This window comes from Delphinus delphis, chromosome 3 (assembly GCF_949987515.2).
Source record: "Delphinus delphis chromosome 3, mDelDel1.2, whole genome shotgun sequence".
NCBI lineage: Eukaryota > Metazoa > Chordata > Mammalia > Artiodactyla > Delphinidae > Delphinus > Delphinus delphis.
In genome coordinates, this window is record NC_082685.1 from 16,675,348 (window position 1) to 16,701,032 (window position 25,685).

The 25,685-nt window shown below is 47.1% G+C and overlaps 2 non-coding genes across 2 annotated transcripts; both read left to right on the forward strand.

The window, feature by feature from the left end:
• The first annotated feature begins 7,764 nt into the window (after positions 1-7,764).
• Positions 7,765-7,870, forward strand: TRNAL-CAA (transfer RNA leucine (anticodon CAA)). The gene is made up of 2 exons: positions 7,765-7,802; positions 7,825-7,870. It is a non-coding gene; the product is annotated as a tRNA-Leu (tRNA).
• Positions 7,871-8,174: 304 nt separating this feature from the next.
• Positions 8,175-8,246, forward strand: TRNAE-CUC (transfer RNA glutamic acid (anticodon CUC)). Its single transcript has one exon. It is a non-coding gene; the product is annotated as a tRNA-Glu (tRNA).
• The last annotated feature ends 17,439 nt before the right edge of the window (positions 8,247-25,685 follow it).

Sequence of the window (25,685 nt, forward strand, 5' to 3'; positions counted from 1 at the left end):
TGGTCCACTCTTGACCCCACTGGAACTCCAGCCTGCCACCTTGTTACTGACCCACTCCACCTCTGTCCTCCCTCCTCACTTTGCCCAGCTTCCAGTCCGGGTTCTACCATTGTAGTCACTCCCCTGGTGCTCACCCTTATGTCCTTGCCCCCTCTCCTTGTGTCTTAATCCCTTGGGATTAAGGGAGGCCCAATCCCTTGGGCCTCTTCCGTTGCAGAGCACAGGCTCCGGACCTGCAGGCTCAGCAGCCATGGCTCACGGGCCCAGCCGCTCCGCAGCATGTGGGATCTTCGCGGACCCAGGCACGAACCCGTGTCCCCTGCATCGGCAGGCGGACTCTCAACCACTGCGCCACCAGGGAAGCCCCCTATGCATAAATTTAACCAGAAAGGTGAAAGATTTCTACATTGAAAACTAAAAAACATTACTGAAATAAATTAAAGACATAAATAAATGGAAATATACTCCATATTCATTGCCTGGAACACAATATTGTTAAGAGTCAAAACTACCCAAAGTGATGTAATCTGTAACAAAATTCCAATGGCTTTTTTTTTTCAGAAATGGAAAAGCCAATACTCAAATGCATCTATAATTACAAGGGCCCTCAAATAGCCTCAACAATCTTGAAGAAAAGAACAAAATTGGAGGACTCACACTTCCTGATTTCAAAACTTATTACAAAACTATAAAAAAGTTATCAAGACAGTGTGGTACTAGAATAAAGATAGACATATAGACCACTGGAATGGATTTGAGAGCCCAGAAATAAGCCCATATATCTAGGATCAATGGATTTTGAATGATGAGGAAAGAATAGTCTCTTAAACAAATGGTGTTAAGACAGCTGGATATCCACATGCAGAGAATGAAGTTGGACCCCTACCTCATACCACACACAAAAATTAACTCAAAATAGATCAACAGCATAAATATAAGAGATAAAATAATAAAACTATTAGGAAAAATAGGGATAAATCTTTATGACCTCCAATTTGGGAATGGATTCTTAGGGTACCAAAAGCATGAGCAACAAAAGGAAACTAGATAAATTACACGTAATCAAAATTTTAAAAATTTGTGCATCAAGGACATTATGAAGAATGAAAATACAACCTACAGAATGGAAAAAAATATTTGCAAGTCATATAGCTAATAAAGGTCTAGTATCCAGAATATACAAAGAGCTCTTACAACTGAATAACAAAAAGACAAACACCCCAAGTTTTTAAATGGACAAAGAAATAGCCATTTCTCCAAAGAATACATACAAATGGCCAAGAAACACATGAAAATATATTAGTCTTTAGGGAAATGCAAATTAAAACCACAGTGAGTCACCACTTCATACCCAGGAGGGTGGCTATAATCCAAAAAAAAAAAAAAAAAAAAAAAAGCAGCTGGGGAGAGAATAGGAGAAATTGGAATCCTCATACATGGCCAGTGGGAATGTAAATTGTTCAACAACTGTGGAAAATAGATTCTAATGACCCAAAATAGAATTACCAATAACCCAGCAATTCTATTCCTAGGTATTTACCCAAAGAATTGAAACCAGGTACTTAAACACATGTACACATCAGTTTATAGGAGCACTATCCATAATAGCTAAAGTTGCCCAAATGTCTGTCAATGGACAAATTGTGATATATCCATACAATGAAATATTATTCAGCCATGAAAAGGAATGAAGTAATGATACATGCTACAATATGGATGCACACTTACTTGGCGTGTGAGCTAAGTGAAAGAAGCCCTGCACAAAAGAGTGTATATAATATTCCATTTATATGAAATGTCCAGAATAGGTATATTCACAGAGATATAAAGCAGATTGGTGGTTGCCAGGGGCTAGAGGAAGGGAGGAATGGGGAGTGTTGGCCACTGAATTATGCCACCCCAAATTTACATGTTGAAGCCCTACTCCCCAATGTGATGGTATTTTAAGATGGGGACTTTGGGAGCTAATTAGGTTAAGACAAGTTCATGAGGGTGGGGCCCTCAGAACCATGAGAACATAAATTTTTATTAAGCCATCCAGTCTATGGCATCTTATTACAGGAGCCCAAGCTGACTGAGACAGGGAGTAACTGCTTAACAGGTACAAGGTATGCTTTTGTGATAATGAAAATATTTTGGAGATAGTGGTTGTACAACATAGTGAATGTACGAAATGCTACTTTGAATAGTTAATTTTATGTTATATCAATTTCTCCTCAGTTTTTTTTTTAATAAATGTATTTATTTATTTTTGACTGTGTTGGGTCCTCGTTGCTGTGTGCGGGCTCTCTCTAGTTGCGGCGAGTGGGGACTACTCTTCGTTGCGGAGTGCAGGCTTTTCATTGCAGTGGCTTCTCTTCTTGCGGAGCTCGGGCTCTAGGTGCACGGGCTTCAGTAGTTGTGGTGCGCTGGCTTCAGTAGTTGTGGCTCGTGGGCTCTAGAGCACAGGCTCAGGGGCTTAGTTGCTCCGCTGCATGTGGGATCTTCCCAGACCAGGGCTTGAACCCATGTGCCCTGCATTGGTAGGTGGATTCTTAACCACTGTGCCACCAGGGAAGTCCCTCCTCAGTTTTTTTTTTTTAAACAAACAAAAACCATGAGAAGTAGTCTCACCACATGGCCAGAGGAGTCCAGAGAATGCTAAGAAGTATAACAACACAGGATCATTGCCATCAATACAACACATCATGTAATGTCTGTTTTCAAACAAACCCAAACCTTGATTCTGTGGTCTCCTGCAGCTAGCATTCCGTATTGCTGATGCCATTTAGGGCAGAACACCTCCCAAAGGGCATCAGTATGTACTGTCATCACCTCCAGTCTGTCCTCCAAGCTCACCAGAACCCTGCTCCACTGGGTTCTCAAGTTACTCTCCTCAGCAGCATTGGACGGTTGATCACTTTTCTTTTCCTCTACCCTCTTTCTCCACATGGTTTCTACAACACCACAGTCTTCTCTTCTTCTTTCTTTCCCACTGGCTATTCTTTCTCAGCCTTCTATGCTGCTTCCTCCTCTTTCTCAACTTATTGGAACGTCCCAGGGCTCAGTCTTTGGCCTCTATACCCACTTTCTAGGTGAGCTCATCCTGTTTTATGCCTTTTTTTTTTTTTTTTGCCCCAGGCGGCACGCGGGACCTTATTTCCCCGACCAGGGATCGAACCCGTGTCCCCTGAAGTGGGAGCGCGGTGTCCTAACCACTGGACTGCCAGCGAATTCCCTGTTTTATGGCAGGGATACAAGTAAATACAATTTATTGGCCAATGACCTTCCACTTCATATCTCCCACTGTACTCCAGATGCTTGTATCTATCTGCTACTTGACTCCTCTAACAGGCATTTAAAATTTTTTTAAATTTAATTTTATTTATTTTTTTTATACAGCAGGTTTTTATTAGTTATCCATTTTATGCATATTAGTGTATATATGTCAATCCCAATCTCCCAATTCATCACACCACATGCCCACCCCCTGCCACTTTCCCCCCTTGGTGTTCATACATTTGTTCTCTACATCTGTGTCTCTATTTCTGCCCTGCAAACCAGTTCATCTGCACCATTTTTCTAGGTTCCACATATATGCATTAATATACGATATTTGTTTTTCTCTTTCTGACTTACTTCACTCTGTATGACACTCTCTAGATCCATCCATGTCTCTACAAATGACCCAATTTCGTTCCTTTCTATGGCTGAGTAATATTCCATTGTATATATGTACCACATCTTCTTTATCCATCTGTCTGTCGATGGACACTTCGGTTGCTTCCATGTACTGGCTATTGTAAATAGTGCTGCAATGAACATTGGGGTGCATGGGTCTTTTTGAATTATGGTTTTCTCAGGGTATATGCCCAGTAGTGCGATTGCTGGGTCATATGGTAGATCTATTTTTAGATTTTTAAGGAACCTCCATACTGTTCTCCATAGTGGCTGTATCAATTTACATTCCCACCAACAGTGCAAGAGGGTTCCCTTTTCTCCACACCCTCTCCAGCATTTGTTGTTTGTAGATTTTCTGATGATGCCCATTCTAACTGGTGTGAGGTGATACCTCATTGTAGTTTTGATTTGCATTTCTCTAACGATTAGTGATGACTAACAGGCATCTTAACCTTGAAGATCAAAATCAATACTCTCCCTCCTCCACAGTCTGCTTCCTCCCTGCCTTCCCTATTAGCCAGTTGCTCAGGCCCAAAGTCCTCTAGGTACTCGCCACTTCTTTACTTCTTGTGCATCAACAAATCTTACTGGCTCCATCTGGCTCCATTCCATATCCAGAATTCAACTATCTCTCACCACCTGGCCTGCTGTTCCCCTCGTCCATCCAAGGGAGCTTGCGCTAGCCTCTCAACTCTTCTCCCTGCTTCATTCATGCACTCTGCAGTCCACTCTCCATATAGCAGGCAGAGGATCCTTGGAAAGCAGCCCATATCTTACCAAACCTCAGCTCTCCTCTTCACTCAGCCTGGCACCAGGCCCTCTCGTTCAGTTCCAGCCACATTGTCTGTTTTGCACTCCTTTCTGGCCTTTGCATCTGTTCTCTCTCTCCACAGATATTCTATCTGGTTGCTCCCTGACTCTCTTCAAATGTCTGCTCAAAAGCCACATCCTGAGAGACCTTCTGAACCACTTACATCTCTCTCTACCCTTCTTTCTCTATTTTTCTTCACAGTACTTATCACTCCCCACATATAATGATTTTGTTTATTTTCCATCTTTCTTTGCTGGAATGTGAGCTTCTTGAGCGCAGGCATTTTGTTTTCTTCTCTGGTGTATCCCTGGTCCTTGCCCTCCAGGGTCTCAGAGGATTTTCTGGGTGAGCTAGAAGGAATGAAGACAGATCAAGCATGTTGAGGAAAAAGCAGCTAGCTCACTGGGGTACATGGGATACTGTGAGGTAAGGTCAGGCTGGTCAGACGTTCCTGAAGGCCAAGTAGGCCACCAGAGAAATTAGGATATTATTGTCAGGGGAGGGAAAATATCCCTCCCCTTCTCTCAGTGCTTATGTCTTCCCTTCAGTTAAGGCTCCAATGTGAAAGAAATGATTATCCAAAACTTGAAAGTAGAAAAGAGATTATTAGTGTGACAAAAGCTCCCTCTTTGACCAAAATTTAGTCAGGCTCCTCTGAGCCCTCTTTTCAACTAGGCCTTGATCTTGCGCTTCCATGTCCTGCCTTGTAGAGTCTAGTTTTAATAAGAATCCTGCTAGTTAGTCTAGTGAGGATCCCCCCACCTTTAATACCTGATCACCCTCCACAGCTAATCAAATTCCTCATCCCCACCATTCTCCAGGTGATATCTGATGACCCAGGCCTGCAGGAATCCTATTAAATCAGTTTAGCAAGAATCTCTCTACTCTTGATGTCTCTTCTCAGCCATTTTCCATCCAGAGACCCCACCGTGCTCCTTAGCCAGAAATCCCCACTTTTCCTTGCTGTATTTGGAATTGAGCCCAGTTCTATTATATAAGGTCTCTTTTCCCCTATTGCAATAGTTCCTGGATAAAATATGTTTTTAATGCTTTAACTGTTATTCAGCTCTGATTCTCTTGGACACTAGGTGTCCTTACAGCTTAGCATTGTCTAGCAGATCTTTTGGGGATTATCTGATTCCATGTGCACCTTTGATTGGCTTCTACTGACTTTATTTCACAATTCCATATGGGTAGAAATTAACTTGTAGAAAACCGATAGTAATGCAAATGGTTTCTGTCTGAGTGCAAGGCCAAAGATTCCTATTTATAGCAATACAAATAAAATTTGTCAAGAGATGCACCTGATTTATCTCTGGTGGAAAAAAACAACCCCAAAGTAGTGACCATACCGTAAACATCACAGTTTATTATACCCTTAATATATTAACCTATCTTCCATCTGTTAGCAATCTCTTTTCAACATTCCTTTGGCTGACTATTAAAAGAATAATGGGGACTTCCCTGGTGGCACAGTGGTTGGGAGTCTGCCTGCCAATATGAGGGGACACGGGTTCGAGCACTGGTCTGGGAGGATCCCACATGCCACGGAGCAACTAGGCCGTGCGCCACAACTGCTGAGCCTGTGCTCTGGAACCCATGAGCCACAGCTACTGAGCCCACGAGCCACAACTGCTGAAGCCCATACGCCTAGAGCCCGTGCTCCCCAACGGGAGAGGTCAGTGCAATTAGAGGCCCACGCAATGCAACGAAGAGTAGCCCCTGCTCGCTGCAACTAGAGGAAGCCTGCGTGCAGCAACGAAGACCCAACGCAGCCATAAAAAAAATTTAAAAAAATGATGTCTTCAAAATCTCCTTTGAATTGGTTATAACATCTTACAGAGCCCCTCGTTAATGAGTTGAGTAAAATCTTGATACATGGGCATCATTCATATTTTTGCATGGGAGTCATGTGTTTTACTTTTCGAAAATTATTTTTAGAAAAAGTCACTGCAGTGAGGTCTTACTTGATCAAGCCGGTCTAAAAATAGACCTCCACCATCTCATTGCCCTGCTTTTGTTTTGTCCTTACAGCCTGTATGTTTGTTTGTGCTGACTGTGCCCTTCACCGGCAGTCAGCTTGCCAGGGCAGGGACTTTGTTCCCTGCTATATCAATAACGACTCAATGAACAAATGAATGAGTGAGTGAGTGAATGGTATGTGGTCTGGAGCACAGGAGTGGGGTCTTTCCATTTGATGCTAAAGCACTCTTGCTATCTTTGCACTCTTTTGTTAACTGCTCCCCTGAACTCTTTTTAAACTAGGCCTGTCTTTTGGACTTCCATGTTTCTCTCTACAATGTCCATTTTTAGCAAGAATCCTGCTAAATATGTTTAACCAGAATGCCCCATCCTTGATATATGATCACCCTGAATATATAATGGGGCTCCTTGTCCTCTACCATCTGCCAGGTGATATCTGATATTCTGGCCTACCTTCAGCAAGAACCCTGTTAGATCGGTTTGTACAGAATCCCCCCCTTAGTAATTTTCCATCCAATGACGCCCTCCCAACCTCTCTCTTTGGCTATAAATTTCCACTCTCTCTTGTTGTACTCAGAGCTGAGTCTAATCTCTCCTCCCCCACTGCAAGACCCTGGTGCAGTGGTACCTACACATATCTTGCTAACTCCCCCTTTGAATAAAGTCTTCCTTACAGTGCTTTGACAAGTGTCATGAATGAATTTTTTTTCTTGAACACTGATCTCCCCATTATCTCTAACCACGGCTGGGGGGCTTGGCAGAGGAAGAGGGGTGCACCTTAAGAGGATGGGTATGCCAGGGACAATAAGGCAGAAAGCCCTAATAATTTTGAAATAACAACAGTAATCACTGTCGCTTACTCTGTGGCAATTCCAGTGCTTTCTTTGTATTCACTCGTCTAGCCAGTTTTCGAAGCTAGGGCCAGGAATGTGCGGCGGGAACCCGGGATCTGGCAGTGGCGGGTAGCCCGGGTGGGCTGCATCCTGGCGCTTTCTCTTTGTCTTTGCTGCTATAGTTTCCCTCCTTTGCTGGGCCGGGTGGTCACTAACCCCTCTGGTTTTCTAGAGGGATTGTCCTTGCTTCTGGAGATCCGGCTCGATTTCTGGCTTCGCCCGGGAGAGCGAGGTTGGGTACTCCGGAGTGCCCGGTGTCCCCCAAGAGCTCCGCGGCTGGCGGCCGGCGCCCAGCGGGCGGTTCTCCTTCGCCCTGGCCGGGCGGATCCAGCAACAGCCCGCCCGGACCGTGAGCCGGAGCCGCGCAGCAGACTGCCGCAGGAAGCAGGCTCTCTACGAGTAAACAGCTCACAGCGTGTCAGGATGGCCGAGTGGTCTAAGGCGCCAGACTCAAGGTGTGTACCTTCCCTGTGGGCATTCTGGTCTCCGAATGGAGGCGTGGGTTCGAATCCCACTTCTGACAGGCGTTCTTTTACCACTTTCGGCTAAGCTGGCTAACATACGTAAGCGCATTTACCCCGTGCTACTGGCGTGGTTTTTTTTTTTTTTTTTTCCTGTTTTCTGAGAAGGCGGCCATATTCAGACTTTACCGTTCCTGCTGTTCTCCACTGCCTGTTTTCTCGGATTTACAGTGGCCGAGAGACTGTCTAGGTGGAAGAGGGAGGCGGTGTAAGTACCCGAGATTCATGTAATCATATTCACGAACCCAGTTTACGTCACACCTTCTACACTTAGTCTAGCTCGATGTAGAAGCTGCTCTCATGTGCTCCCTGGTGGTCTAGTGGTTAGGATTCGGCGCTCTCACCGCCGCGGCCCGGGTTCGATTCCCGGTCAGGGAAAGCTCCATTTTTGTTTCAACTAAACCTCAACGATACAGTATTTGCTTTCTTTTTGGGAGAAAGGAATTACCAGAGGTGAGAGTTACTCTGGTTAACGGGTGCTAGCTGTGTGTGAATCATTGTCCTATACCTACGATACCTTAATTAGGAAGGGAAGAACATTGTGGACAGCACTAAATGATCCCAAAAGAAAACCCTGGTGCTGCCACAAGTGCCAGTCTTCCAATGCCCAGGGTTAAAAAAAATCTCCCCGAATGCCCAAACCACCATTAGAATGGCAGATGTCACCTAGAGGGGGACTCAGGAAGGTCTTAGCTCCTCACAATGGCTCAGACAAGTTTTGCTATGAAAAGAAGTCAGGAGATTCTCTCCCCCCAACATCTACCTTTTTATTTTGAAAGTAAATTGAAATAATGAAAACAATGACCCAACGAACACCGGTGTTCTTTCTACCTACATACGACATAGGTTAATATTTTGCCATATTTTCTCTTTCTCTCTAGACAGATAGAGCTTCCCCAGCCTCCCACCCATTTGAAAGTTGCAGACAGTATTACACTACTCCATGTCACACCTGAGAAAATTAACGTTAACTTGTCATCATCAGATACCAGTGCACGTGCAAATTTCCCCTAATTGTTCCCAAAATATCTTTTATAGCTGCTTTTTAAACGTTTTTATTCTAGAAATTTTCACTGCCCATTTTTCTATTGTGACACCTGCGGAAAATAATCTATTTTAATAATAAAAACACTGGTCACACTTAAGTTCTATCTTAATAGTTGTATAGTATTTTGACCCTCTATGCTTAATTTGTTGTTTTTCAAAGTATTCATTTCTCCCTGGGTACCTTTTTTAGCCCTTCAGGCCAGAGCTGTTAGGATATATTCTACCTCCACATTAGTTACAAGCGGGCTTGCCAAACGACCCCAGGTCTTGGACAAATAATTTTGCCTCTGCTTTTCTGTGTGCTAGCAGTTGGCTTTTTTTGTAATCTAGCCTTGTGTGGAGTATAGCATGGTGAATGATGGCTGGTGGTCAGGTTGAGCTGAGTTCAAGTTCTGACTGGACTTTTCAGAAGGCAAGATGTCTATCCTCTCTAAGCTTTAGTTTTCTCATCTATAAAACTGGCCAATCAAAGGATGAAGACGAAAGAGAATGAAAATCCATCTAACCTTTAAGTTTCATTTTGAAATCTTCCCTCATCTTCAAAAGGAATTGGAAGGAATCTAGAAATAAAAAACAAAGGATTTTTTAAAAGCTGGGAAGACATACATCTAAATGTAACTGATTTTCTGTACGTGGTAGGATTATGAAAAATTTAAATTTTCTTTGCTGTAATGTCATGCATTTGCTGATTTTTCTACCATGAGTATATAAAACTTATTAGTAGAAGAATAATACAACTTATTTGAAAAATTGCTCACACCTTACACAAAAATCAACTCAAAATGAGTCATAGATTTATATGTAACACATAAAACTATAAAAACTTTATAAGAAAACAGGAGAAAACGTTTAGGACCTAGGGCTTAGTGAAGAGTTCTTAGAAATGACAATAAAAACATGATCCACAAAAGAAAATATTAAATTGGACCTCATCAAAATGAAAAACTTATTCTGCAAAAGACCTTGTTAAGAGGATGTAAAGACAAGCAACAAACAGGAAAAAAAATTTGCAAACGACATATCTGACAAAGGGCTTATATCTAGGATATAATAGAGAACTCTCAAAACTCAATGGTAAAAAAGCAAACAATCCAATTAGAAAATGAGCCAATGACATGACAAGACATTTATGTTCAACGTTATTGAAGTGCAAATTAAAATCACAATGAGATATCACCACAAACTTTTCAGAATAGCTAAAATAAAAAGCAGTGATAACACCAAGTGCTAGCGAGGATGAAGAGAAAGTAGGTCACTTATTCATTGTTAGTGGGAATGTAAATGGTATAGCCATTTAGGAAAGAGTCTGGCAATATTTTACAAAACTAAACATGAACTTACCATATGACCCAACAATTACATACTTAGGCCTTTATCCCAGAGCAGTGAAAGCTGATATTCACAGAAAAACCTGTACACAAATGTTCTTGGCACCCTTATTGTAACAGCCAAAAGACAGGGAAACAGGGAACAACTGAAATGCCCTTCAATAAGTGAATGGTTAAACAAATGGTGGTACCACCATACCACAGAATGCTACTCAGCACTAACAACAAATAAACTATCGATGCAGGATACAACTTGGATATACCTCAGGGAATTACGTAGAGTGAAAAAGTCAATCTCAAAAGGTCACATACTGCATGATTCTATTTATATAAGATTCTATAAATGATAAAATTATAGTGACAAAACAGATTAGTTGTTGCTAGGGATTGTGTTTATTGGGGGGTAGGGAGTGGGGTGGAGGTGACTACAGAGGCATAGCAAGAGGGAGATCTTTGTGTTGATGAAATAGCTCTGTATCTTGATTGTTACATGCTCCCTACATAATGGATGACATCAGCCTTCAGCAGATATAATCCAGGAAGAAGCCCACCTCTGGCATCCCAAGGTTTTTCCTATTTTATTTCTGACAAACACCATCATCTGTCACTTGTCACATTTGTTTGAACATGTGTCATAGTCCCTGCTATGGACTGAACGTTTTTGTTGCCCCCCCAAATTCTTATGTTGAAACCTAATCCCCAATATGATGGTAGTCAGAGGTGGCGATTTGGGAGGTGATTAGTTCATGAGGGTTGAGCCCTCATGAATGTCATTAGTGCCCTTATAAAAGAGACCCCAGAGAACTCCCTTGCTCCTGCCACTGTGTGAGGACACAGCAAGAAACTGGGCTCCCGGTAGGCAGGCCCAAATCTGCTGAATCTGCTGGCACCTTAATCTTGGATTTTCTAGACTCCAAGATTATAAGAAATAAATGTCTGTTGTTTATAAGCCACTCAGTTTATTATATTTTTGTTATAGCAGCCCTTATGGAATAAGACAGTCCCTAAGCTTGTCTCCAAGTTCACCAAAGGCAGGATTTGGGTCTGATTCACCAGATTTCAGAGCCACTGTCAGAGTGGTTGTGAACTTCATGTGTACAGTGTGAACTCCATGTGAACTTCATGTGTACAGTGAGATAGACTGGGGACTCAGTGAGACTGGGGGTGCCAGCCCCTATGGAGGTGAACACGAGGAAGGAGATAGAAGCCACACTATGTAGGGAAGTGGTTGAGGTACGGGTCCGTCAATGTTGGGAAAGTCAATCACCAATGAGGCCTGAGTGTCTCTGCACATTCCTGTTGGATATGCTTAAAATGCAAGACCCTGACTGCTCTTTGCTCGGGCTGTTTCTCAGAGCTGTGTTTTAGTGAGCAACGTTGAGGGATGAGATAATGCCTCCTCCCCCAGCTCCTACTCACTCCCCACAAACGCTTACTGCTTTCTACACAACTGGTCAATTTTCTGAGTTCAGTGTTCCTCAGCTGCAATGCAACGCCACTAAATGCTTGGTGTCTACCTGGGTACCTCTGCATTGCCCCCATTGGGACTTGGTGGCTTGGGGTGCTCGTGCTACTTGCTGTGCATGAGTAATAAAATCCTTTGCCTCTGACCCATGAGTCTTCTGCCAGCATCCATGAAACTGTGGCAAGCTAACTTGTTAGCTTACAAGCAGGATAAGATCCCAGACCCTCCCAGCTGGAGGAGGGTTCTTGGATACTTTGTTGTTCTGTCCTAGCCTCAGACTCTAAAGAGAATGACACTTTCTCAGCTGGTTCTGAAGGTAACTTTTTGCCTTTGGTGATGAACTGTCCTTTAACCTCATAGTCACCTGGCCCCTTCTTGTGACCCTCTGGGTGATTACTCATACCTCCAAGAGGTCCTTTAGGGACATAATTCAGGCCAGGTCACTGCCAAATGATGGGCCTCTTTAGACCTCATGCATCTGTCTGCCTGAAAGTTCTCATCAGTATTGACTCCATCTGTCGCCTCCTCACCCCTCAGCGCTGCCAGGCAAAGAAGATCCAGGGGGATAGGAAAAGGATGGAGGACAGACCATGCAGTTTTGATGCTGTGCATTCTGAGAACTTCTATCACTCGAGCATTCAACATATTCATTGCTGAATGTCAACAGTGTGAATTGTTGTTTCAGGAATACAAAAAAAGAATAAGACAGAGCCACTGAGTGTAGGAGCAAGAAGATTTGGGGTTAGATGACTTAGGTTTTGATCCCTCTGGACCAGCATTTGTGACCGCAGGCAAGTTATTTAACCTCTTGGAAAATCAGTTTTCCTCATCTATAAAATGGAGTAATATTAGAATATGTACACTGGGGGTTGCTTTAATAACGTGGAAAAGCATTGAGCATGTTGCTGGCCACAAGGTTGCCTCCATCTAAGTTCCCAACTTCTCTTAAAATTCACAGTCACGGGAGATGGAGGAGTAGACATGGGAAGGGGAGGTAGGACTAGACTCAGATTAAAGGAATAACAGAGGAGCCAAGGACCCCAGACAAGGTCCTTGGAAATCAAAGCCCTCCCTAACTCTCAGCACTCAATGCTATAATTATTTAGATGCCACCCAGAATGTAGGTAAAACACTTAGTGATAGCCTTAAACTTAATGAATGCTTTACTGTTTTAATCACTATATCACACGTTGTTGTCGTTGAGACATTGCCTATAAATCCAAGGTCATGGGTGGCCAAATATTAGATGGACTCTGTTCCTTGGCCTTACGTGGCACCTCTTGGTTGGCGTCTTTGGAAAAAGGTGGAGATAAAGTGAGAGAGTGGATTTTGAGACTTTTCCTGGTGGACCATGGTGACCAGAGTTACTCCAATTCCTGGTGTCGTAAAGTTGGCTATAGCTCCATTTTTTTTTTAAATTGAAGCATCGTTGATTTACAGTATTGTGTTTCAGGTGTAGCTATAGCCCCATTTTGGAGTGGGGTTCTTTTGGGTCTCTGGGGTCCTTGGTCAAAGCCGTGCCCACAGCCTCTTGGATGTTCTGTGCTGCCCTGAGCCCTCATTTGATTGCTGTGTCAATCCAGCTGGGGGGCAGGGTTGTGTGCTCCCCAGCAAAGTGGACGTGTCCTTCTGGCTTGCAGAGTTCCTGGGCATAGTTCACATATTGGTGGGGAGTGAAGGAGGCAAAGCCGCCCATGGAGTAGGGGTCCTGGCTCCAATGCTTGACCGTGGAATAGGGGCACAGGGCCCACACCTCCTCCTTGGGGAGATCATGGACTACTGCCAGGTCGTCCAGGACAATATCAATTGCCCAGGCACGTCCATGACAGCGAAGAAAGAGGAGTCATCGTCCAGGGTATAGGAGGCCAGGATGACCCCTGTGCCGTTGGGGAAGATGTGGTTGGCATAGAAGATGAAGAGAAGGCTGATCGGTGCTGGACTTTCCCCATAAGATGCCTTTGTGCTCCCAGAAATGCTGCGTGCAGGTCAGGATCACTTTGGTGGCACTGCTGTAGTGGACGGATCGCAGTGCGTCCTAGTTGCCATGGGAGAGAGGTGGCCTGAAACAGAGGAGTCAGGCAGCCTTGGCTGTGGTGGCTAAAATCAGGTAATCGGCGGTCAGACGTGACCTGGTCTGCAGAGGGTCAGGCATTCGGTAGGTGATGTGGATGTGGTCTCCGTACGACTCAACCTCCTCTGCTGGCGAGTGGATCTGGACCGTCCCGGGCAAGAGGGCAGCATGCAGGGCCTGGGGGAGCTGGTCAAAGCCCCCAGCGATTTCATCAAACCTGAGAGTGAGCAGGCAAGGGAGAGACAGGGAGGCAGGTTGATGGACAAGGCCAGGCAGAGGATGGGCCATTTGGACTGTACAGAGGCTGAGCCCTCTCATGGACCTGCTCTAGCCTGTGTGCTAGGGAGGTAAGCCATTGGCAAAAGGAGGGCATGCCGGGTAGGGTGGCTCTTAGCTCCGGGGAACTAGAGATAGGTGCCATTTTGGGGCTGACAAATCAGAAAAATGCATTCCCTCTGGGCAGGTACAGCCCCTTGCCAGAGCCTCAGGCTTGAAACATGGATCATGCCTGGCTCGCAGTCACACACACACCCCACCCCCCGCCTCCTCAAGTGGTCACCCCACTCGACCTGCCTTAAGACCCTCCTCTTCCTTCCATTTTCCCTTTAGGACAGTCCCTGGCCTGAATATAAATGGATTTACCCTGAAAAAAATTCTGGGAGGAAGGGAGAAGATGCTATTGGGAAAAGAAGACCGGATGCTCAAATAACTGAGCCAGTCCCCTTGGCCACTGAATGCTTGCAGGGTCTGTTGACCTCTCGCGAATAGCTGTAGCCTTTTTTTGCAGGAATTGGGTCACAGAACCCTGAGGGAGAGTGAATTCCGGTCTATTTTATCTTTGTGGCCCCAGACCATCCTGACAGCCACCAGGGGTTTGGTGGTTGGGGTCTGGAGTTAGCACCCCTGATACATCTTCCTGGGATGAAAGACAGTGAGACCCCTTGTCTGTAACCAGAGAGCAGGTGAGGCCCAGGGCAAAGTAGATCTGTAGCTTCCTGATGTGACTGCCGCTTAGCCAGAGGTTCTTAAAGTGGGGATCCTAGACAGAAAGACAGAAAGCAGCAGCAGACCTTGAAACATGTCAGAAATGCATGTTCTCTGGTCCTAGCCCAGATCTACTGAATCAGAGACTCAGAGTGGGGCTCAACCTTCTGTGTTTAACAAGACCCCTACTGATTCTGAGGCTCATTGGAGTTTGGAAACCCCTGCTTTCCCCTCTTGCCCATTTCTTTTGGGATTTTCCACCAGATTTATCTGAACTTTCTTTCGACCGCTGTCCTGGTTAGTAGTTGGCTAACCCATGCCCATTTTCCCATTTCTCCACCCCATTTCCCACTGGGGCTCCTGGAAGAGGGAGATGATGGCATGCAGGGTCTCCAAGAAGGCCTCGTAGTGGCCAACATCTGCATTCGGCAGGTCCCCAGTCATCTGCACGGCCCCCCGGCTCAGGTTCCCCGCCTTAATCAGGTATCCCTGCAACCAGCCGACCACGTGCAAGGAGAGAAGGCAGGGGAGTCAGATCGTCTGGAAGCCAACATGAGAACCCTTGCTTTGCATCCAGGGACAGGCAGAAACAGAATTGGACAGAGTGGAAAGGCCAGACCATTCAGCCGGGCCCCTTGGGGCTGCCATGGGTCTACTTGTACTAGGTTCTGACAGTCTCAAAATGCTCTCCTTTGTCCTAATAACAGGAAAACAGCTAACTTTCAGTGCTACTTCCCACATACACACCCTCTGATGAGCCCTTCACTTGTACAAGCCTCACATAACCCTAAGAAGTAGCTTATTATCCCTGTTTTACAGGTGGGGGAACTGAGGCCCAGTCTTCCTGTCAACTGCAAGTATGTTGGGCTGCTTACACTGATCTGGAGGAATCTAGGTACTGAGTAATTTTTCTCACCCTGCCCTCATCCCCCACCATCACACTGTGGTCCTGGCTAGCCCACCAGCAAGCGACCCTGAAGTTCTCCCTGTGGAAGTGCCCATTGAGGATTGTGCCCTATGCTTCATCCCTGCTCCTTTCTCCCAAGCAAGGCCAGAGTTCACACAACAGAACTGGCCAGGAGGGCTTCACCTGTTAGGGTGACCAATTGTTCAGCTTGCCGAGGGCTGAGGGGTGTCCAGGGATGATCTGGTACCCTTGTCACCAGTGCAGCAGCCCTGGAGGCTGGGCACTCAGGGGGGCAGTCCTGACAGGGACTGCCAGGATGACAGGGCATGGCTGGTCTCGCCTTAACCTGGGCAAAAACCTCTATCAAACATGCATGTTTAGGGCTTCCCTGGTGGCGCAGTGATTGAGAGTCCGCCTGCAGATGCAGGGGACATGGGTTCGTGCCCCGGTCAGGGAAGATCCCGCATGCCGTGGAGCGGCTAGGCCTGTGAGCCATGGCTGCTGAGCCTGCGCGTCCAGAGCCTGTGCTCCGCAACAAGAGAGTCCACAACAGTGAGAGGCCCGCGTACCGCAAAAACAAACAAACAAAAAACATGCATGTTTAAACCAGAGACAAGGCGGCAGGGCCCCACCATCCCAGGAAAAACAACATCACAAAGTTCCCGGAGACACGCTTCAAGATCTGCAGTGAAGACAACCAGAACCCAGAGAGGGTGGTAGGTTCCCTACCTCTGTGCATGGGATGCGTGGAAGGTGGGGGGTAGGGGTGGGCAACTGAGAATCTTCTCTAGCTTGACTTATTCTCCAAGCCCTGTACCTCTCCTCCCTTTTTCCTTCCCTCCCCCCCCCGTTTCCCTTCCCCCCTTCCTTCCCCTCCCTCCCACCACCATTGTCCTCCAGGAGCTTACATTCTAGCAGGGGAAGCAGACCATAAACAAATTAAACAAGTAAAATATTCACTACAGTGTGATAAGCATTAGGGTGGAAAATATTGCAGAGAAAGGAAGATGGGAGGGTGCCAGATGGGAGGAACCTCAGTTCAAAGTGGACACTTGAGCCATGACCTGAAGAAGGTTGAGGGGCAAGCCATGTGATATCTGCAGGAAGAGCATTCCAGGCAGAGGGAACGGCCAATGCCAAGGCCTTGAGGGTGTGCTTGGCTGAGTACGAAACAGCAAGAGGTTGGAGTAGGTGGGTGAGGAAAGACCCCCTCTCCATCTTGGGCAGCCCTGAGCCACAGGCGGGACTATGCCCAGGGGCAGGGTCTGTGCACAGGCTCCCTCTGGCTGCCTGCTGGGGAGGGTGGGTCAAGGGTTAACATGTTCCTCCTGCTACAAGCTGGAAAGAGGGTGGGTGGTCCTGCCGTGGTTTCCATAGATTGTGACAGGGTGGGCTGTGGGCAGCAGGAAGTGGGTCCCAGGACTGACCTTGGTGGAGAAGGAGTCGTACTTCTCCAGCACCTGGCTGCAGCTACTGCTTTTCAGCTCCTGCACCACCTGGGCATGGAGGAAGGAGGGGCATTCAGTGAGAACCAAACCCCACCCCACACGGGCACTCACCTCAGCCTGGTCCAGCCCCCGATGTTCCCACTCCCTCACTCATGCTTCTACTTGTGTGTACGTCAAAGGTTGGTTTATATATGTTCTCTCCTGGGTTCAAGGACTTTGTCCCACAACTAGTCTGAATGTCCCGAAGGTGGACACTTAACTATTGGACAGATTACGGGGCTGTAAAGTTAGGGGCCAGAGCTCCCCCACCAACCTGGGAGTTACAGAGGTGGGAAGTCTACCTCCTTGTTTGTGTTGGACACATTTCTGTAGGCCTACGAGGCCACTGTGAATAGTACGGACAAAGCGGGAAACCTGGCGCCACCGTGGCAGAGTGAGGCTGGGTGGGGTCCGAGAGTTTGGTATGTTCATACTCCCCAGCAGTGATTCTAGGAAGAGCTGTTCTGCCGTCTTCCACTCCTCATTTGCTCTGACCTGATAGCCCAGCGGACGCGGGTAGGCCTGTACCTCCTCCACGCGCTGTGCACCCTGTTGACCAGCACCCAGCTCTGGTTGTTGGAGGTGCGGAACTTACTGAGCTTTAGCCCAAACTTCCTGATGAGCTCATGAGAGAGCCTGTGGTGCGAATCAGAGACAGCTCAGCAGGGACAAGGAAGCTGCCAGCCGTCCCTGCTCCAGGGGCTCTGCTCTTTGCTCCCCACAGATTTATTGGGGCTACTGGCCTCTATCCAAAGACAGAACTACAGACCCCCTTGTCACTACACTAATGGCGGCAGGGCCACGAGGGAACAGGGCCACCATTCTTGTGGCCACATCACACCAGGCTTGTCCTCCGTTCTGGCCACGATCTCTCTCGTTTTGTCTGAGACCTCTGGCCTCAAGGTCCAGGAGGTTGCATGAAGAGCAGTGTCAGGGTCCTCTGGGCTTATCTTCCCTGGAGGCCATGTGCATCCTTCCCAAGCCTCCAGGAAGCATCCTCCACCACCCTGCATTCTCCATGGAGCAGGGCCCCCCTTCAGGATGACCCTCCATGAGGTCACCTGATGCTAGTTTCTGGTCCCAGGGCTCCCACCAGACGCCACACCCTCCTCGATGGACACTCATTATTCCCATTGTTAGCAAACCTAGCAGGCCACTTTTGACTTTTCAAGGTGCTCTCCCATCCTAATTATCTTTGGGGATCCTCCACATTGGCTTCTAAGCAGGCAGGGCAGGTGCCATTATGCACAGTATATACATTAAAACATTGAGGCTGTGAGTTGGGGCAGACCCAGGCCTGCTGACTTCCAGGAGAAGACGGCCACTCATTGCATTTGTCTTGGCCTTGGTGTTGACTGCTGTTCTAATCGTGTGTTCTAACTGTGTGTTTTGCGTCTTCTTAGGTTCTGTCTATTTGATACTCATGAATCACAGGGCCGAACCACATCTCTCCTGCATGTCAGCTTGCCTAGAGCTCTCCTTTCAGTGAGCAGACTGGCTGACCCAAGGCCATGTTCCCACCCACACACCAAGTAAATATCTCCCCTGCCCTAACTCACCCAGGGCCAGGTACCAGGCAACTAGAGACCACTCCTACAGCCCAGGGCCCACTGTAATTATTCAAAGCAGCCAAACCTAAGCTGTTTACTCCGTCCCACGTTGCCTTTCCCTCAGAAACTCCAATAAAGGCCATGGTCTGTGCCTTCTCTTTGCTCCTGTCTTCTGCCTCCTGACCATCCCAATGTATCCCCAGGGCCCTGTGTGGTGTGGTTTGTCTCCTTCTCTCTGGAAATGTAAGTAATAAATTCTTACAGTGGCATTAACCTCTCCATGGCTACTCATCACCTCCGTAAACTAAAATCCCGAGAGTACAAATGAGACAACTGCCCACACCCCAGCCTTCCCTACCCACTCCCACTTTCCCCGACCGTACCTGTGGTTGGCGGGAATCCTCATGGCTCCCAGCTCCACATACCATTGTGCTCCAGGCGTTCTGTGGGTCTCTATTCTGCCACCCACACACGCCCTGAGGCCTCCAGGACAGTCACCTAGAAAGACAGCACTTTCCTGACCTCAGTGAGGCTGGACACATCCCCTCCTAGCAGACCTAGCTCCCACAGCCCTCCTGCCTCTTCCCCAGGTTTCCCTTTGTTATACAGTCAGACCACCCAGTTCTCCTAGCCCTTCTACCCCCACCTAGAGCCCTAGACCCAGTCCCCTGCCCCAGCTCTCTGAGGCTGTCCACTTCCCTCTCTCCCAGGTTCCCCATGCAGGACCCTCCCACACCCTATCATGTACCTGGTGGCCAGCGTCCTGCAGGGTCTTGGCAGCGGTGAGCCCTGCCATGCCCGCCCAATCACCACTATCTGTTTCCTTTCTGCTGTCTGCCCCAGCCTGTCTTGGGCCAGCCACAGCATCTCTTCATACTGGGGGTCCTCAAAGCACTTGACAAGCCAGCTGTTGAAGGCCTGGGTACCCAGGCTCAGCACAGACAGGAGGGTGAGAGCCAGCCAGCCTGTGCACATGGCTGTGTAGATGTCAAGCAAATGACTGAGGACCCAGAAGTCCTGCTGGTCTTAACACTTGCTTTGAGGAGTGGTTATATCGCTAGACCTGTGATGCAGCATCCCGGCACTCCCATTCCCTTCCCTCCCTACTAAGGGGTGTCTTAGTCACCAGGACTGCCAAGCTGCCCCCAGTGCCCCAGATGGTCAGCACTGCCGCCTTGCCGCCCACTCTCAAGGAATGATGCAGGATGGAGCCTTGCCCAAGGTGCCTGCCCTTGGCCATCTGGACTTCCATCCATGAGACCAAGCCCTCAGTCCAATGAGGGACAGGTGAGGTGGACCTTTCCACCACATTGGGTGCCCCATTTCCCCCTTGGAGTTGATAGAATATTTGTTGCAGTGAAAAGACCTAACTCACTGGCTATGGAAGGATAGGGTGAGGATAGAGAGTATAAAGGCATCATTTAATAATGTTAACAGTTTCTGAGATGTGCGTGGCAGTGTACCAGCTTCCCAAGCCCCAGAGAGACATCGTGAGGTCGTTTCCCAGAGGTGGCCAAGGCTCACTGAAGTTAAAGACTTTGCCCAATTGTGAGCCTGCATTTCCACACCTGCCTTGGACAGGGTTCCATTTATTCTGGCTCATACATTCCCTCTAGGAGCCTATGAAAGGTGTGTGTTTTGTGACTGTCATTTTCTTATTGTTGTCCTTGTTGAAATTATTATCTGTGTTCTGGGCTGAATTGTACCTCCCCACCAAGTCATGTGTTGAAATCTTAACGCCTAGTACCTCAGAATGTGACTGTATTTGGAGACAAGGCCTTTAATGAGGTGATTAAGTTAAAATGAGACTGTTAAGGTGGGCCCTATGCAGTGTGACTAGTGTCCTCGTAAGAAGAGGAAATTTTGACACACAGAGAGACACCAGAGATGTGGGCACAGAGCAAAGGCCATATGAAGACACAGGGAGAAGGCAGTGATGTACAAGGCAAGGAGAGAGGCCTCAGGGGGAACCAACTCTGCTGACACCTTGATCTTGGACTTCCAGCCTCCAGAACTGTGAGAAATTTCTGTTGCTTCTGCCACCCAATCTGTAGTATTTGTTGTTGCGGCCTGAGCAGACTGATACAGTTTGTAACCGAGTTTCCCTCTGTATTTTTCCCGAGGGTAGGGAGAAGTGAGGGTCTGGTTCTGGCTGTCAGGTCAGACTCATCACCATATACCTTTAAAATGTGCATTCATTTTTCTATATAAGGATCCAGGCGAGCAGTGTGTGAATGTATCCTTGATTCCAATCTCAGGATTTATGTTTAATTCGGGCCACCTTTCCCCCTTCATTTGTGATGGTATAGTGACATTACAGAAAAAGAAAACATAGAGGGACAAATCGTTTGTACCCCCACTGCCTTGCTTTCCCACCCGGTTCCATTTATCACCATCAACAGTTTTCTGCGATTCCTTCTACTCCTGCACAGAGTAAGATGTGAGGCAGTTGCCCAATCTCCTATCTTCTCCATTTTGGACCAGAAATCAATCCCTTTTGCATATAGCCTGGCTCATAGTGGGCACTTGACATATTCGTGGAATGCAGGAGTGGACGGATGGTCAGATGGACAGACAAATGGATGAAAAAATGGGTAGACACATAAATGAACAGATGGGTGGACAGAGGAAAGAAAGGGTGCATGGGCAAACCCTCTGGGGCTTCCTACAATGCCTCCCTCTGCCCTCTGCATTTCATTACAGATTTCAAGCTTGGGGACAGTGCTCAGCCCAGACTGTCTGTCCTTTAGTCTACCAGTCTAAAGGTTGACTCTATTTGCCCTGCCTCTCCCACTCTCTTGAGGGCCTCCTTTGCTTCTTCAGTCTCCCTCTGAGAACCCATGTGCCTGACTTTATAATTTCTTTTACTTATAATTACTTTCACTTTATAATTTCTTTTACGCACATACATTTCAGAATTCAGCCTTCCTCCACCCTCAGCCATCCACCTTTTCTTCAAGGAACAAGAGTGGGGCTTATCCCTTCTCCCTTCCTTGAGGTGAGAAATGGAATCTGACCCATCCTGAAGTCGTAAGTTTTGTCTCTTTGTCTCCTTACCGCTTGTGATATTTATATTTTAACCACAGAACTGTATTGCTGGAAAGCAGTGTTTAATATTGTAAGCAATTACAGCATCTTGCTCAGCCATTAAGAAACAAGAAGATGCACAGCTGGGCCTTCTAGGAAACACAAGTTCTTTGAGTGGAGGAAATTTGCGTGGAGTTACACTTTCCCATCCGCTGCTTGGCCCTGGAAAGTCAGTCCCTTTGGGCAGAGGGCTCCCCAGCTAAAGAGGAGAGCAGAACAACACATCTTTGAGCTAAAGGAGCTGCCCAAATTATCCAGCTGAGCTCTTGATTTCACCCAGCAGAAACCAGACCAGGGAATCTGTGTTGGCCCTGGTGCCACAGAGGTATTCATTATTTGCCAAGGTAAGTTGACACCAGACCCACAGCCCTCAATCCACTCTTTACCCTCCTGAACTAATCAACCACTGCCTTAAAGAGCTGCTGCATCTTATCGCTGGGGTGGAGACACCACTGAGCAGCCCGGATGCCTGCCCTGAGAGCCAGAGAGCAGGTCTGCCTTGTCCACTCCAGTGAGGCCCCACACCTGGCACAGCTATAGCTCCACTGTGACTACTTGCTGTATAAATGAATAAATGTAAGTGAGGTGTTGATAAACAGAATATTGCCAGCCCTATCAGTAAACAAAGGATGTCACAGTCATCAGTGAATGCAGTCCTCCAACAGGAGCTGGTGAGCCCTGAGGAAACTCAGGAAGGAAAGCATACCTGCCTTCTAGCAGCCATCAGACTGCAGGCACTCCCTCCGGTGAGCCCTGAGGAAACTCGGGATGTGAAAACACAGGATACTGGCCCCAGATAGCTGAGGCACATATCAAAGGAATGACTTCAGGGAGCCCAGACTCTTGCATTTTCCCATACACAGAAAAGCCCTAAATGCCTTATCTTGGGATATCTGGTTTTCTTTAATTAACAATAATCTTTTGATGGTCAGACTACCTGCCATTTCACTGCAAGACTTCTATATACCCTGGCTCTCTCCCTCACCTTCTTGGAGCAGTTCTCTCAGGGTTACTTGAGATGCTGCCTCATGGACTTGAAGTCCTAAAAATTCCCGCCAAATAAAACATAACTCTCAACTTTGAGGTTGTGACTATTTTTTTAGTCGACAGCGTAGATATGGAAACCACCCATCCTAGGTCTTTAAGAAATTTTTTCCCTTTGTCCCCTCCAAAATACACGTGTCAGATGATATGTTTCCATTATTGGTTTGGAAAGTAGAGTCGCCCTAGGCCCAGGGGCAGGGCAGTAGGGGAGGCCCAGCTTAGAGCCCTGGCCTGGCAGGATAGCTGTGGGTACTCACAGACTCTCAGCATGGTTCTCGGGCCCCCAGGAGAGAGCTCACTGCCCCCAGGCTGGTCCCGCTGGGGCTCAGGTCTGTCTGAGAGATGTGGGCAGAGTTAGGAGCTGTATTCTCTCCCGCCTTGAACTTCCCAGCTCCCACCCTTTTAATTGCATCAGCTCTAGGGCCTGGGGGAGGTGCTGGAGAGGGGAGACTGAAGCGGGGGATAAGCAGGCAGAATCCAGTGCTCTCCTCTTCTCCACCTGCCACCATACCTGCTTCTCCTTGCCTCTCCCTACCTGGATTGAGTGAACACTTGCCCCTCCAGTTTCCTTGGCTAGAAACCCTGAAGTAGATTTGAGTCCTCCTTCTCCAGGGTCTTCACCTCCAGGTTTCCAGCCCCCTCAGCTCTGCCTCCCCGGGGCCTCTCACTAGCCCCCACAACTTCTTTGCTAAGGCTCCCTCCCCAAACTGGCCAAGACACCCTCTCCACATCCCTCACAATGGTCACTGCCTCAGGCTCTCCCCTTCTCTACCTTGGCTACCACCAGAAGGACAGTTCTAAAAATGCAAGTCAGGTTATGGCAACCCCTTAACTTAACCCTGCCCAGCCTCTGGTATACTTTGCCTTCATTTCTGCTAAAGCTCTAATTTTGCATGATTATGCCTTTATCTATTCGACTGGCGTGTGAACTACGTGACATCAGGGTGCTTGCAGTTCTTTATCTAGGATGCTTAGTGAAGCGTGGGTACGCAGTGGTGCTCAAAGAGCGCTTTAGCAGTGAATGCAGGAATGAGGTGTGGGGCTGTGTGCCCGTCTCGGCCAGCAGCGAGGCCAGAGGATGATTCCATGCCACTTCTCTGAATTCAGGCAGTGCCCTTGCTCTTTTCACCTCTGCTTAGACTTGGATCCTCCCACCAGGGCTTCCTGGTCACCCCCTACTGCTGTGCTTCAGGATTTTCAGGTTAGATTTCCCCACCTGGGGTTTACCTCTGGTTGCGAGCCCTGCACTTCCTCCTCTTCTGGGTTCCCAGTGTATTTTTGTTTTCCACGCACACCTCCCACTTCTGGGACTCAAGTCTGCTATAGTTCCTGTAGTCCTCTCATTCTGAGAACTGCCACCCTCTTCTGTCCCGCCCTTTGCTGAGTGGTGGGGATTTGGGGTTGCCCAGGATGTGGTGGAGCACAAAGGCCAGGTGCAGCCTAGGCTGCAGAGAAAGGGTGGGATTTGACTGGGTAGGAAGTGGTAGTAAATGTGTAAATGTGTCAGCACCCGCTCCTGGCACACCTTGCTCTCTGCTCTCTGAAACCAAGAGCCATGGAAGGGGGCCTCAAGCTTGGCAGTGCTTAGCAAGGTACTAGCCAAGCTGTTCAGCAGGGATGCTGGCATCCTGTTTCAGACCTTTCTAATCACCTCCCAAAGGGCCCCCACTCTGCCACACCTCTCATGCACAGTAACCAAAGGAGATAAATGTACAAAGTGCTGGAGATCTTTGGAGATAGGCATAGTGTCAGCCAGGGCTGAGGGTAAGCTTCTTATTCTGATGGCTCTTACTCATTTGTTGATTCATTTATTACTCATTCATTCAGCACATCTTAACTGCACACCCTACTGAAGTGCCTGGGATCCCTTAGGAAAAAACCACACAGGACTTCCACTAGAGGATATGCAAATGAACAGGCATCATCATTAATCATCAGGGAAAGGTAGATGAAAACCCCAGTGAGATTCGTCTTAACATCCATTAGCCATTAGAGATGGATGAAATTAAAAGACTGACAGTAGGAAGTACTGGCCGGCATGTGGAGCAACTGGAACTCTCATACAGCGTTGGTGGGCGTGTAACTTGGTACCGTCACTTTGGAAAACCGTGTGTCACTATCTACTAATACTACATATATGTACACCCTATGATCTGGAAATTCCACTCCCTTAGTATATATCCACAAATGAGTGTATATGTCCACCAAGGACACAGACAGGAATGTTCATAATGGCCCCAAACTCAAACTCACATAGATAAACAATATATATAAAGTATATATTCATACAACACTACCCAGCAGAAAAAAAGCAATTAAGCAAAGAAAACAAAACTAACTACTGATAACACTTCTCAACCAACATGGGTAAATGTCACAGGCATAAATTTGAGCAAAAGAAACCTACTATATTATTTCCTACATGATGTTTAAAAACATGCAGAACTAACCGCTGGGGATAAAAGTAACAGTAGGGATTACCTCTTGAGGGTATTGACTGGAAAGGAGCACTTCTAGGGTGATGGAAATGTTTTATATTGTCATCTGGGTAGTTGTCACTCGAGTGTGTGAATATACACAACTTCATCGATTAAGATATCTGCACTATGCTATATATAAATTATACCCTAGTAAAAATGTAAAAACAAATTCTAAATCATAAAAAGTACCCACATGCTAAAATTAAAATTGCTTTTTTCTAAATTAAAAAAAGGGAGGAAGGAGATAACAGTGCAGGAGAGAGAAAGTAAACAAAACTGTGAATAGTATGTCAGGTGGCAAAAAGCATTCTGGAGAAAGACAGGAGGGCACAGGGCATGAGGAGACCTGGGGAGGGCTGGAGCCCAG